This window comes from Sinocyclocheilus grahami, unplaced genomic scaffold (genome assembly GCF_001515645.1).
Source record: "Sinocyclocheilus grahami isolate Dianchi unplaced genomic scaffold, SAMN03320097.WGS_v1.1 scaffold655.1, whole genome shotgun sequence".
Lineage (NCBI taxonomy): Eukaryota > Metazoa > Chordata > Actinopteri > Cypriniformes > Cyprinidae > Sinocyclocheilus > Sinocyclocheilus grahami.
The window spans coordinates 1,039,484-1,054,771 of NW_015505834.1; positions in this window are offsets into that span (position 1 = coordinate 1,039,484).

Consider the following 15,288-nt stretch of genomic DNA (forward strand, 5'->3'; position numbering starts at 1 on the left):
ACTTTATAGAAACAACCTTTGTGCACAGCCGGCATTGTACTCTTCCAGGTTCAGGAAACAGTCCTCCGTAAAATGCGCTGCACACATCTTGTGAACAGTGTTATAAATACAACTTAACCACTGATTTCTAGTTGTGTCCTCTTTTGAAAGACCAAACAAAGTAGTTTCGCTTTCACAACGAAACACAGCGTCGCCCACGACATGATGGCGGCAACAACAATACTACAGCGAGAATCAAAGTTACGCCTTCTTTCTTTGCATTTACATTTACATTTAGTCATTTAGCAGACGCTTTTATCCAAAACGACTTACAAATGAGGACAATAAAAGCAGTCAAAACTAACAAAAGAGCAACAATATATAAGTGCAAATGACGAGTCTCGGTTAGCCTAACGCAGTACACGTAGCAAGGTGTACATATATATATATATAAGTGCAAATGACGAGTCTCGGTGAGCCTAACGCAGTACACGTAGCAAGGTGTACATATATATATATATATATACATATATTATACACACACATATATACACACACACACAAAGAAAAACAAATAGATAGAATAGGAAAACTAGAAAGCTAATGTTTTTTATTAAATAATTAAATAAAACTAAATAAAAAGTTAAAAGAGTTAGAGGGTCAAATAAAGGTGACGTCAAATCTTTGCGTGAACATTTGGGCGGTATTATGCAAATCTTCCCACACAGTGACGTAGACGTGGGGGCGTGTTAGAACGAGCCGTTTTAGGAGGGCGTGGACAAGTTTGAACTTTTATCAAATATCTCTTTGGATTTGAGACTTTAGTCTTCGCAACTTTAGGGATCTTATCTATGCACAAACAGCTTGTAACACTCCAAAGAGAAAGGAAAACTTGAAATTGCTTCATATGATCCCTTTAAAAGTCGGAGTGTCGTGGTTTTCACTTGCTCCGAGAGCACTCCACTACCGCTCCATCACGACAACTACATATTTAGCAAAAATTCAGGTTCAACATATTTAGCAAGCTTGATACAGACGGATCACTTAAATCAGAAAGAATGTGAAGGTTATGATGATGGCAACGGACAAGTTATAACTCTCAAGGTATTTGTTTGTTCCTTCAAGATACTGAATATTCTCAAGTGAAAGCATGATTTAAACAGGTACAACACTTATTCACACGCAATCACTCTCTCAATAATGCATTCAAAGAAATGTAATCTTATAGTGCTTCTTCATCTGTAACAGTTATCCGATTTCGAATGAGCAGAAATCAGCGATCCGTAGATGAAATAACTGACGAAAACATAGTTATTTTCATCCTTCACAAACAAAATTTCCTCAGGGAGCGAAGGTGGAGCGGTGTTTCTGATATCAGTGAGTGAGGAGTGGAGCGGGAGCGGGAAATGGTGAATCAGGAGTGGAGCTGGAGTGATTATTGAATGCTTGGAGCGCAGAGGCGAAACAGTTGTCACTCCGCTCAGACACTCTGGAGTGCTTGAGTGATGGAAGGGTAGTCCAGGGTTCATCAGAAGGAACTGAACAGGACTCAGTAAGTGCACATTATCCCCTCAGAGAGGGGAAGACATTAAATGCAAGCTCTACACCCTTCCAGCCACCTGAGTCCAAGGGCTAGTTCTCAAAAACTCCGGATGAAACTGGTTCTATTAGCAGATTTTAAAATCTGGCAAATGTATAGGCATAGCCCAAACTGCAGATTTACAATTGTCCACTAATGAGGCACCAATTGCTAAGCTGACAAAGCAGAAATGCCCCTGATTGAGTGATTTCTCACTCTCAGTGGGCATGGTAAGCCTCTGGCCTGATGGGCCGCGAGGATCGCATCCACAATCCAGTGGGAGATCCTTTGTTTGGAGACAGCTTCTGCTGGAGAAGTGGAATGCTGGCCTTCCCAAGGAAGGATAGCACAGATCCGATTCTACATCTCCGAGGATTTTTCCCCTGGGAAGAACACCAATTCACGAAAATGCACCATTACAGATTGTACAGCTGCCTCGCAGAGGGGGCCCTCTCCTGTGTAATGATATTCACCACCACGGGTCAAAAACCTCTGAATTCCTTCTGGTCGCATCCAGCAACCAACATGGAGCCTCTAGAGAACTGGGCGCAGGTGCCAGATTGTGCCCTTCCCCTGGGAGAAGGTCCCTTCTTAGGGGAATCTGCCAGGGATGAGCTGATGCCAATGGCACGAGCTGCGAGAACCGAGTCTTGCTGGATCAACAATGTGGCCAAAACAAGAGTTGTTCCATGTCCTCCCTGCCTTTGCACAGAATCCGCACAATAAGCCTCACTGGGGGAAACACATATTCGTGTAGGCCTGGGCTGGCTGTGTGCCAGTGTGTCCGTGCTGAGAGGGCCAAATGTGCATTCTGTAGCCTTGTTGAGGTAGCGTTAGCATCCCTGTTCTTTGTGTACTTGAAGTACCGATACCACAATGATGGTGGTTGGATGCTGCACTGTCATCTCTGAGTTTACACAGATTTGTGGGTTTTATTGAGTGGCTTACACTATAATGAATTCCCCTACCTTTCCAAAAACAAAGAAGCAATTTGATGATCTCTACGCTGGATTTTCTCCGTCACCAAGTCTTCCCACCTTGTGTATGACTTACCATGATTTATGCTCATTTTGTCTTTTTTGTCCTTTTTCTCTTCTGGCTTGAGAGCTTTTCTACTTCTTTGGTCACACATGTACTGATTCTCCCACTGTCTCTGCTGGTAAAGCGAAATAATAAGTCTGTTTCATTGTAATAAGTTTCGCGCAACACTTTTAGCAAGCAACACTACGCTTCTAGCGTATTTGCAGAGGTGGCAGCCAAAAGGACCAGGCATTCTCTGCTATATATATAGAAACGAGCATGTCATGTTATTTATTTCACCATGCCGAATACATTGACATGGGTGATCCACAATATGCACCATTAAGGAAAATGTAAATTAACATTTCCAGCTGTAGGACTAGTATGTGTTGAATGTGAAGTTTCCTACTGTGAATAGAAAGCAGCAACTCTCTGGTTACCAGCTCTGAGCTTTCTGACATCATGTCAAACCATCAAGGCTTAATCAGTCACACAAGAAGCCAAGGATTAAGTCAAGAAGAATCACTTCAAGAGGACAAAAACAATCCAACCCAGATTCACTTGATGACTGTGCTAACAAAAGTCAATAAAAGTAAATAAATCAGTGTTTTGTAACTTAATTCATGTGATAACAATGGATAACACAGCAGTGAACACACACACGGAGCAGTGGGCAGCCATTTTTTGCTGCAGCGCCTGGGGAGCAGTTGGGGGTTCGGTGCACCTCAAGGGCACCTCAGTCGTGGTATTGAAGGCGGGTGAGAGCACTGTACATTCACTCCCCCCACCAACAATCCCTGCTGGTATGAGACTCGAACCCGCAACCTTTGGGTTATGAGTCCGACTCTCTAACCATTAGGCCACGACTTCCCCAAAGGTAATAGTTAATAAGGTAGTTGTTAAGTTTAGGTATTGGGTAGGATTAGGGATCTAACATATGGTCATGCAGAATAAGGCATTAATATATGCTTTATACGTACTAATAAACAGCCAATATGCTAGTAATATGCATGCTAATAAGCAACTAGTTAAAAGTGAGAATTGGTGCTTAAAACAGTGTTACCAAGTGGTCTAATAAACTTTTGCACTATATTCCAAGTCTCCTGAAGCCAATCGACAGTGTGAGGAGCAGACAGAAATGCAGAAATGTCAACACTAACATACTGTCTCCTTAAAAATTCGTGAAAGTGATGTCCAGTTTTGTGAAAACATTTCCAATTACATTTAATTTCCAATTAATCATTTGATCAACTTCACAGAACCAGTCTAAATGTTTTGTTCACAATCAGGAAACCAGTGGAAGATGATCAGTGAATAACAATATCAGTCTTTACAAAATGCTATTGTATGACTTAAAATAAAGTCATACAGTCATTTTTTGATGTGCTGTTCCTTTAAAGAGATCATACATTTCCTCAGCTGTTTCAAAAGCTGAACATCTGTATAAACAATTAATGAAACACTTTAAAGAAAAGTAAAATGCTGCTGTCATCTAACACTCGCCTGGTACATTTCCTCATTGGTGTGAACTCCATAGCTGATAGTACACTATAAGTTTAACTAACTTTAAAGTGAAGATCAAAATGCACAAGGTACCATCTCATTATTTTATTTTTATACAGCGTGACCAAAAAGTATTTGGAAACTAAAGACACACTTAAAACTGTGAACTGTGTCTTTGTCTTACATAACAACCATGCAAAATATTTATATAACTCGTTTATATAACACCATAACTAGTTTGTTAGGTTTCAAGTCATGAGACAACAGAAATAATGTTGAAAATGAAGGCAAAAGGTAATGGGACATTTTCTGGATGTCAAACGTCAGTGGAAAACTACACCTGTGGTTGTCACCTGAGAACTTGACAACTTTATACATCCACTAAAATAAAATCACCTAGAGATCAGCAGGTTAAACGTAACTGCTTGGTTGAGAAAAGTCAACCTCTAGCAGCATCTAAGCTTAGATCATTTCATATTTTGTTACCTAACGTAAAATCTTCAGTAACCACAAAACAAATTTTTTTTCTCAAACAACATCTGGCAAGACATGCACACTTTATAGAAGTAAGTGGCTAAATGGATCAAAGACTGAAAATAATTAACTTGATTTCTTCACCGTTAGCAGTTGTCTTCATTGTTGTGAAGTCATGAGGTAAACCTTTACCACAATGTTGTTGCGCATTACCAGCTCAGATCAGCAGAAACAAATGCATCGTAGACATATAAGCACACATGTATCAACATCAACATGAATATTTTATACTAAATTTGAAGGTATAGCTGTGAACATCACATGTTTCGGTTTGTTTGCGGGAAAGTTCCAGGTCCTAAATTGAACAATGTTTAAAGCATTCAGTATTTCTTTGGGTTGCAGTATGTGTCCTGCAGCAGTTCATATCTAGATTTCCCAGGCATTTTAACAAGCATATATCATTACGGAAAGAGTATCATAAAAAATGTTTTTTAAAAAGTTGAAATGCCTGTGGTTTCAGATCACCACAGACCACGTTCAAAAAGAAACACTGTATTAAAAGAAATGCATGAAAGTGTTCAGCACCATTTATTTTAAATGATCTTGAGAAGTCATGAGTGAATTCTGTAGCATGTCACACAACTATTTTCTATACATGCATACCTAGTTTTACATGAGATTTCATTACAGGTGGAGATTATATGGCACACAACAGAACATAAAAGCCAAATGTTCCACAAAATATTCATAAAGTGACCTACAGTAGAAGAGATTCCACAGAATATAAGCCACACCACCAGAATCACAGACCTCATGATCAGATAAACCTGCTTTCAAACAGAAAGCAAATTTACATGAACGTTTCTGATCTATAAAAGTTACATGCAAAAATGTGCATGTATTAGTGAAATTAGAATAAAATAACTAACCTTTTTAACTAAACTGAAAAAATGTGTCCTAGTTTCTTTGGATAAAAGCATCTGCTAAATGACAAGTAACCGTCTTTTTGAATGCATATACATTGTTTGCCCAGCCAATCAGAATAGGCTTGTGTCGTGGTGAAAACAATCAAAAGGGGTGAATTTGTAATTATGCGTTCATTACGTTAATTAGAAATGCCTTAGGAATGCAATGATCACTTTTAGTCCTGGTTTCAGGAGAGGTTTTCTGTCATTGGTGAGAAAAGTTCTACACCTGCAGTTTATGAAGCCATAAATGAGACGATATGTGTCTAAACCAGATCAGATGTTCACCATATTAACATTATTACGAACAGCATATTAGTTACTCAATGTGATCCACAATGTTGATGCATGTACCACATTATAAAGCAAACTGAGCTGTCATCTGTAAACCTGTCTGTCATATTTTGTTGGGTGTACCAGGTATATTTGGGTTTACCAAAATTCTGAGGTTTATTCCACAGTTTTTTTATTATGTTTTTATTAGGAGCTGATGTTGCAATTTCAATAGTTGTGTGATTATTACACAAAATGTGGTCACATGTACAGTATAATGAATTCTATGCTTTTCCGTTTAAAGACATGTGCATATTGCATTATTACACAAGAACTCATTATTTATTGCTTAACCCCTTAACTGTCACCGTCCCACCTGTGGGACGCTTGGCCCTCTTTTTTTTGTTGTCCTTTTTCTCTATCAAATCTTTTAGTAATCATATATAATCTGAAAGCTTAGAAGCCCATGATTCATCCTGTGAAAACCATTTTGAAATCGGACATTGTGTTACCATGCAAATGGTACTTTAAAATCTTTTGACAGTCTCCTCCCCCTTAGTGGGCGGTGTCAAGTGTCATATTACAAAATGCATTACGCTCTTTTACAATCAAAACTTTTTATAATCTTGACAAAAAACATATCATTGGAAAGGTCTGAGTCTCAGAATTCCATATTTAGTGGTTATTTTGAGATAGGGTTAGATAAGTAATATTGACAGAGAAATCTAGACATTTGTGACAGAAAAATGCATTAAAAAAATTGAATGGAGTTTGGATGGCTGTTTGTGGTATAACGCCCTAAATCAAATCTCACAGGAACCTCCATTTTTTTCATATCAACTTCAAATTTGGAACATAACTTAGTTATTTAGACATAAGGCTTTAATTTTACACCAATTTTAGAGTAAAACCTGATATGTAAAATATTTATTATATATAAAATAAAATAAAATTAATATAGTCCATTTTCTTTACAGTAAATTGAAACTACCATAACTTTTTGATACTTTAATTCTTTTTTAAAAATTCGATAATCTGCTGATTTTCTTCTCTAAAAAGAGACCAACCTTATGTCTGTATTCCAAAGTGTTCATAAATTACAATAATTTAAATTTGGATAGTGCACCTGCATGCCTATTTTAAAAAATGGGGGGGTGACAGTTAAGGAGCTAAATTCACAATAGTTTCTGCAATTACTTGTGATAATCTGATACTGTATATGTAATAAAAACAAATGCATCATTTTGTGATTTTTAGGGTAAAACTGAATGATAAAGACATCCATTGTAGTGTTATCACTGGGGTTTTGTCTCAAAGCACCGGTAAGTGCCACCAAAATAATTAAGTTCACTTCAGCCAATTAAAATACAATAATTCTGACTAAAGATCTCTTTCTTCATATAGGTATAGTGATAAAGAACCAGTCTTTGATGAAGTCTTGTCAGCCTAAATTATCTTTCTTGTTGTAGTTTAATTCTGAATCCTGAATGAATGAACAAATAGTAATGGCGTTAGATGAGACAGAGAGAGTGAGATGTTGACCTCTACTGGTTCAAATCTGTCAATGAACTAGGAAATGTTTTTTTTCTTGCACAAATTCTGCACTGTAACTGTAAATTGCTGTATTCACAAAAAGTACCTTAAAGGGACAGTTCACCCAAAAATGAAAATTCTGTCATCATGTACTCACCCTCATGTCGTTCCAAACCTGTAAGAGTTGCTTTCTTATGTTGAACACAAAAGAAGATATTTTGAAGATTGCTGGTAATCAAACAGTTGGTGGTTGCCATTGACTTCTATAGTATTCTTTTTCCTACTATGGAAGTCAATGGCAACCATCAGGTTTGGAACGACATGAAGGTGAGTACATGATGACAGAATTGTCATTTTTGGGTGAACTATCCCTTTAACAAACGGATTCTATCATTTCTACCTAATGTTACCATATGAATATATTATATATATATACTTTTATAGATATATAATTCACATAAAATACATAAATTACTTTAAAAATCCTGTGTGTGTGTGTGTGTGTGTGTGTGTGTGCGCGCGTGTACTTGTTTATGCTACACAGAGGGGACCAAATGTCCCCACAAGGATAGAAAAAACCTGACATTTTTGACATTGTGGGGACCAGCCTGCAGTCCCCATGAAGGAATTTTTTTTTTTTAATAGTAAATGATGTTTATCTGAAAGTGTAACAATGCAAACAGGTTTTCTGTAAGGGGTAGGTTTAGGGTTAGGGGATAGAAAATGTTGTTTGGTCAGTATAAAAGTAACAGAAGCCTATGGAAAGTCCCCACAATTCACAGAAACAAACGTGTGTGTGTGTGTGTGTGTGTGTGTGTGTGTGTGTGTGTGTGTGTGTGTGTGTGTTATTGAAAGTATAGACTGAAGTATAGACTGAAAATGTATATCTTCATCAAGTGAATTGAACATGTTACATAAGAGCTTTGGAATGCAAAGATGCTGTATTATAGGACAGCAGTGTTTTCCATAATTACTGAGGAAAGTCTTGACAAATACACCTGCAGTTTTATAGAGACATAAACAAGACAGTAATGATGTCTAGACTTGACAAGTCTCATTTCTCACTCTGAGACATCTTAAGATGTAAATTTGCTTTTACTTTAAACCTTTGTAAATTATGTTAGTAACATTTTTTTACTCATCCGACTCAATAAACAATATTATCTGGACAATGTCAGTTTTCATCGTACAACATTCAATGCCTAATAAACTGATGTTGAAATTGAATTAGTCCTGTGATTGCTTCATTGTAATCTCATGTGTGGTATAATCTGATTGGACAGATTTTTGATGCACTACTCATAAGGCATTTAAATGTCCCTACTGCAACATTAAAGCAGAGCTGAATGTTTCTCATTTGACGGTAAGTTTACAACACTTTTGTAGGTATTCGGGACTTTGTAACTTACAGCAAGCAACATCTGCAAAGGACCATGAATTATTATGACTGACATTCAGATAAGAACTGCGTATTATCTAGTTTTAAAAACTCAATGACTGCTTTATCAGGCATGCATGATATATTTGTCACACCTCTTTGGACGTTTTGTTGTGTTTTCATCCTTTATGTGTTCATTGACCCTGTTTCTGTCTCTCTTTCATTAGTTAGTTCCTTGTGCCCATATTTGGTTATGTTCTTGTTATGTCATTATTAGTTCATCCTCCTCACCTGTCTGTCCCTCATCAAGCTCCCCTATATTTAGTCAAGTCTGTGCATTCTGTATTTGTCTAGTGTTAAAGTTGAGTTGTGCGTGTGTTACTGCCTACCTTCTGTGGATTGCGTCTGTGAGGTTTATATTAAAGATTATTTGCATTCATCTTCTTCTTTGTCATGCGCTTATCACACCGTACCGTGAAAATATTGTACAGATAACCTCAATTTGAGCAGCAAAGGGCATATACACTTAACTATAGCTTATAGGTTTGTTACATTATATTTGGTTGAGCAAAGAAACATCCTCCTATGAAGAATCATTTTTAATATTTTCATTGGTTTTTGGAGATTAAAATGCATTCTTTATTTTATATTATAGTTTGAGTGTACTGGTTTCATTTATTGAAACATTATATAGGTGGTTTTCTAAAGATCTAGAGAATTAAAAACCGTGGAACTTTCCAAAGGAATCAGATTGTAAAATTCTTTTTGGTTTAAGTTTGCAACTTGACTTCTAAACAAAGATTTTCCATGTCTTACAGAAACTTGACAAAATCCTAATAATGTGTTTGCCAACTCTGAAATGTGAACATGTCATTATTATCGAAGTAGGTCTAGGGTTTGTGATCACTGTGGTTTTTAAAGATAATTTATGTATAATGAGCAAAGTATTTTTCAAATGTATCATATTTTCCTGTAAAATTAATGTTAATTATAGTTATATTATTAAGTTTATGATGTGGTCTACTGGTGTCAGCGACTCACCACAGTCACCAGCCACAACTTACACCAGATCACGCTCACCTGAGTTCTGATTCCCCGCACCTGTCGTCTGCAATCAAGTCACCATTCATAAGCAAGCTTCTTCCAGTCACTCACCGTCCAGTCTACCGTTCACTACACTGAACTTTACCAGACTCTCTGAATGGTACGTACCTGTTTATACTTCCCTCTAGATCCCCGAAGATCTTCCAACATTGCTCACCTCCGCTCCTGGATCCCGAACTCCCCGCGAACCTGCAAAGAAACCAAACTTCAGTACTTCGCTAAGAATCATTGAACCTTACTTCGTGTTGGATTCTCACCTGCCATTGCTCCAGACGATCTGCCTCTGCAATACCTGTTAATAAACCTGCCTTTCATTCACTTACCTGTTGTCTCCGGCTTGATTTGTGACAACTGGTCACTGATTATGTTGAGATGTGTGCTTCACCTTAATGTTAGCCCATTTGATCTGATGGTTTTTGACACAGTTTATTACTCATTTATAATTGACAGATAGAAGCAATGCATCAGAATAACTGGAGTGGCACTGCCTCTGTTTTCTGTCAAACCAAAAATTTGCGGTAGCTATAGTACAATATCAAGTGTCTTCATTAATAATTTTGTGTTCCCCAGGGCTCGGTATTGGGGCCACTACTGTTTTTACAAATATCAATATCTCCAGGTAAACACAAATAAAACAGATGCTGTTTAAATTGTTAACATCAACATATATTCAGGTATACTTATAGACAGCCTTGGGTCATGTGGTTAATATTTGTTTATTTATTTGGATCCCCATTAGCTATGTTCTAAAGCATTGCTAGTCTTCTTGTGGTCCACATGACACTTAACATTCATACAATATTACATACATTAAAAAAATAAAGAAAAAGGAAGAAAATAAAAAGTTAAATACATTCTCCACATTCCAAAGCATCTCTATAAACATTTCTTCCACCCTTTATAAAATCTATAACACCTACTATATATAAAACATATGGCTCATTCAATTAATTTCTATACCTCAACCTCCTATAAGTACAGAATACAAAGGTGTGCCTTTCTGCCTTTTAAAATCAATTTTTCGTGTTATCCTAATTAATGACAATGGTAAAAGATTCCATGATTTCATTGCCCTGCATGTTACTGTACGTTTAAGAAAATTTGCTTTAGCATTAGGGAGAATAAATTTACTCTCTGTTGCTCGTCTAGTAGCATATTCATGTGACTGAACGTTATATTGTAATTGATTATACTCATCCAATGGAGTTTTAAAATGTAAAACCTTCCATGTTTATAACAGTACTGCAGCAATCATCCTATCTTCCACTCTTAGCCATTTAAGATCAAACTGCATACTATTAATATTTGTACCATACAGACACTGGAGGATTAATCTTGCTGCCTTATTTTGTACCAACTGGAGTTTCCTCAAATTCTTTTTTGTAGCATTGGCCCATATTATCTGACAAGCTGTGAGAAGAAGAAAGTGCCAATATTATTTACATTATATCAAACGTAAAATATTGTCTACATCTCCTTACTACAGCTACCACCCTTCCCATTCTCTTCACTGTGTTCTCAAAATGTTTTGACCATGACAATTTATTATCCAGGGTGATACCCAATAGTTTGCTTCCTTAACTTGCTGAATAAGTGTTTTATTTATATAAAATTTCAGCTCCAGTTTGGACCGTAGAGAATAATTAGACCCAAATACTATACTCTTTGTTTTAGATTTATTTAGTATCAACTTGTTTTCTAAAATCTACTTTTCTATACTCTCCAACTCCTCATTCAAAACAGCCGTCAATTCAACCGACGTTTGTGCAGATGCATAAACTGTTGTATTGTCTACATATATTGTTAATTTAGCACTTCTTAATACCAGATATAAATCATTTGTAAAAATGGAATAAAAAAGGTGGTCCTAAACAGCTCCCTTGTGGAACTCCACATTCAATTCCCTTCTATCCGAATAACTTCAGTAAAAAACATTCCTCTCTGTGATCTATTATGCAAATAACTTTCCATCCAAGCAATTACTGATGGTCTAAATTTATAACTCTCCAATTTTTCCAAAAGAAGCTTATAATCAATGAAGTCAAATGCAGCTGTAAAATCTAACAAGACTGCTCCACATATCCTTTTTTATACCAATCATCTGTCATTTGTGTTAAATCTGTACATGTGGAGTGTCCTTTTCTAAAAGCATGCTGATAATTTGATATCAGAGTATTATGTGATACATAATCTTGTATTTGATCAGATTCTTATCTCTCATATAGTTCTTTATATTAAAAATTGTATAAGTATTTTCTGTCACATATGATATTTCTTTCCTCAAATTCTGTATATTACTGCTAAAAAAATCATTCAAATAATTAGCAATTTCTTCAGGTTTTGTCATATAAATGCCTTCACAGTCAATTGAAGTAGGTTGTGGAGACTTCTGTCTTCCCATTATATTATTTAATACCTTCCAAAGCTTCTTCGCATCTTTCTTCTTACTACCTAACTGTATTGTATAATACTGTTTATTTTTATTTTTATTAAGACCTGACATAATTTCTCAATTTACAATATCGTTGGACTACCAGTTTTTATTTTTTTGCTGTTCTCATCGCCTCGTCTCTCTGAGCCATATAATCCTTTAATTTGCTTTCAATCCAGGATGCTCTACAATCCTTTATAATTAATTTCTTAACAGGTGCATGAATATCAGTAACTGGCTGAAATTTTCTAATAAATAATTCAAGTGCAATCTTTTGGTTCTTCTACATCATAAATCTCTGACCACTTTATATTACCAATATCCCTCAAGAAAGCTTCCTGGGAAAACATCCTATGACCTTTTATACACAATTCTTTGCTTAGCTTTGGAAATTTTGTTTTTCCTTGCAATCACAACTATATTGTGATCACTACAACCTACTTGGACTGATATTGCTGTCATATAAAAATCTTCATTGCTCAAATAAATATGATCTATACAAGATGATGTGGACTTGCCCTTATTATTTATGCTTATTCTTGTTGGTTGTCTAACCATCTGTTTCAATCCACATGCATTTATTATATTTACCAATTGATTCTTTAAAAAGCACTCATGTACTAACCAATTAATATTAAGATCACCTAAAAAACAACTTCTATATTCAGCTCACATACCTTATTCAGCATCTCACCCATGTCTTCTAAATATTTATGATTTGAACCTGGTGGCCAATAACAACATCCTACTAAAATTGGCTTGACATGAGGTAAATTAACTTGCAGCCATAGAACCGCCACTTCATTACACATAATATCATCCCTTACTTTTACAGAAATAAAACGGCAATATACAATATACAACATATCACATCACACCTTGATCCTTGTCAAATCCTCACATGTTCTCCTTTATGAACAATGAGTTTATCGTACCTTAAGAAAGCAATGTCCCCTCTTTCTCTTGCAGCTTTCATTTTAGCAATCAGTTCCTTTCTCCTCTTTCGAACCGATTCAGGATAGTCGTTTATAAAAAATATTCGAACCCTTCAGCTTTCTCGCGTTGGCCATCACTCGACCTCTGTCCTTGATTCTTAAAAACGACACCATTGTTGGGTGAGGCCGGCTCCGGATTTCATCCTTTACTTTAAGAACTTTTTCAACCTCGTTGAACGGTGTGTTTAATTCATGTAGCTTTCATTTTAGCAATCAGTTCCTTTCTCCTCTTTCGAACCGATTCAGGATAGTCCTCGTTTATAAAAAATATTCGAACCCTTCAGCTTTCTCGCGTTGGCCATCACTCGACCTCTGTCCTTGATTCTTAAAAACGACACCATTGTTGGGTGAGGCCGGCTCCGGATTTCATCCTTTACTTTAAGAACTTTTTCAACCTCGTTGAACGGTGTGTTTAATTCATGAGACAAACAAAAAAATAAATAAGTGTGGCAACTAAATAGAGGAGATTAGGCTAGATGTGTGCATTGATTGGTTCAAAGTTAATTTATGGTTCATGAATGAATGATCTAACATGACATTAAAACAGTAAAACCAGTTGAAGTGTCAAAGTAAAAAAATATATACATTTCAAATATATAAATGTTACTTGGAATGCTATAGAAGTTTTTTTTTATTTACCTTGAAATATAAGTTTCAAAATCATTTTGATAATACACCGATTTTCCCACGCTGTTCTGGGAGTTTGTAAGTTTGGTGAGCGGGTACGAAATTCTGCGAAAACAGGATTGCTTTACAACAGCAACAAATGCACACGCACAGCTATCGATGAAAGGCAATCGCGACTTTTTTATCTCACAATTCTGACTTTTCTTCTCAGAATTGCAAGTTTATGTCCAGCTATCCACTGTAATTTCGAGATTGGCATATTTACGACTCACCTAACTGCAGGGGGCTCCAAAATAAAAATACAGAAAATTACATACAGTTGACACAGTACAGACCATAGAGATAGAAACCTGTTATATTCTAGATGCCTGTGATTGTGAAAATAAATGTTTAAAAGTCAAATAGGTAAAAACATTTTCAAATATTTAAACCTTATTTTTAAATGATATTACGATGAATTATAAAAGCTAAAATAAACGTATTTATTTATTTATAAACTGTTATTTAAGGGTTATGAAGTGTTGAAGTGGAGTGAATGCTGGGGCTTTGCTAGCACAGTTTGATGCTCGATCATGACAGCAATTAGCTCTCAGCTGTGTGTTAATGACAGGCCCACTCATTATCAGCCTATTACAAGAGCACACTAAAAACACTCAGCACTCATGACAAAACACTGCGCAGCTGAATGAGAACAGCATGAGCACAACCTGTCTGCTCATCTCTGTTGATTTGCACCAACAGATAATCAGATAATGAAACTGGTGAAATGGAGGAGAAATTAGGTATAAATGTGATTTAGCTTATAATGTTAAAAATGCTAGATCATTGATCTGAAAATGGGAAGTATTCAATTTCACTTCTATTAATCTGCAGGAATCACTATTTTATGCATATAAGAATCAGTCAAGAACAAACAGTGCTTATAGGTCTGTCAGATTTGAGCTTCATTTCTTGAGATTTAGATTTAGTTATATGAATGTTGTATGTTTAATATGTGAATTTGAATTCAGTAGACAATAATTGTTTGTCCTCCATTAAAATGAGGTCAGGTTTCTGATAATCAAGGTCACAGATATATTTGAGAGGGTACAAACTGCATAGTCTTTGCATAAAATGTGCCATTTGAAATTCTCAGAACAAAATAGGGAATCATTAAAAGGAATAGTCCACAAAAAAAGACATCACAAAGACTGATGGACTGGAGTGGTGTGGAATATTGTGATGTTTTTATCAGCTGTTTGGTCTCTCATTCTGACGGCACCCATTCACTCCAGAGCATCCATTGGTGAGCAAGTTTAATTTCTCCAAATCTGATGAAGAACAAAAGCTCATCTATATCTTAAATGGCCTGAGAGCGAGTACATTTTAAGCTAATTTTCATTTTTGGGTGACAAAATGAAAATCAAATGGTCTGAGAGATCAGGTGC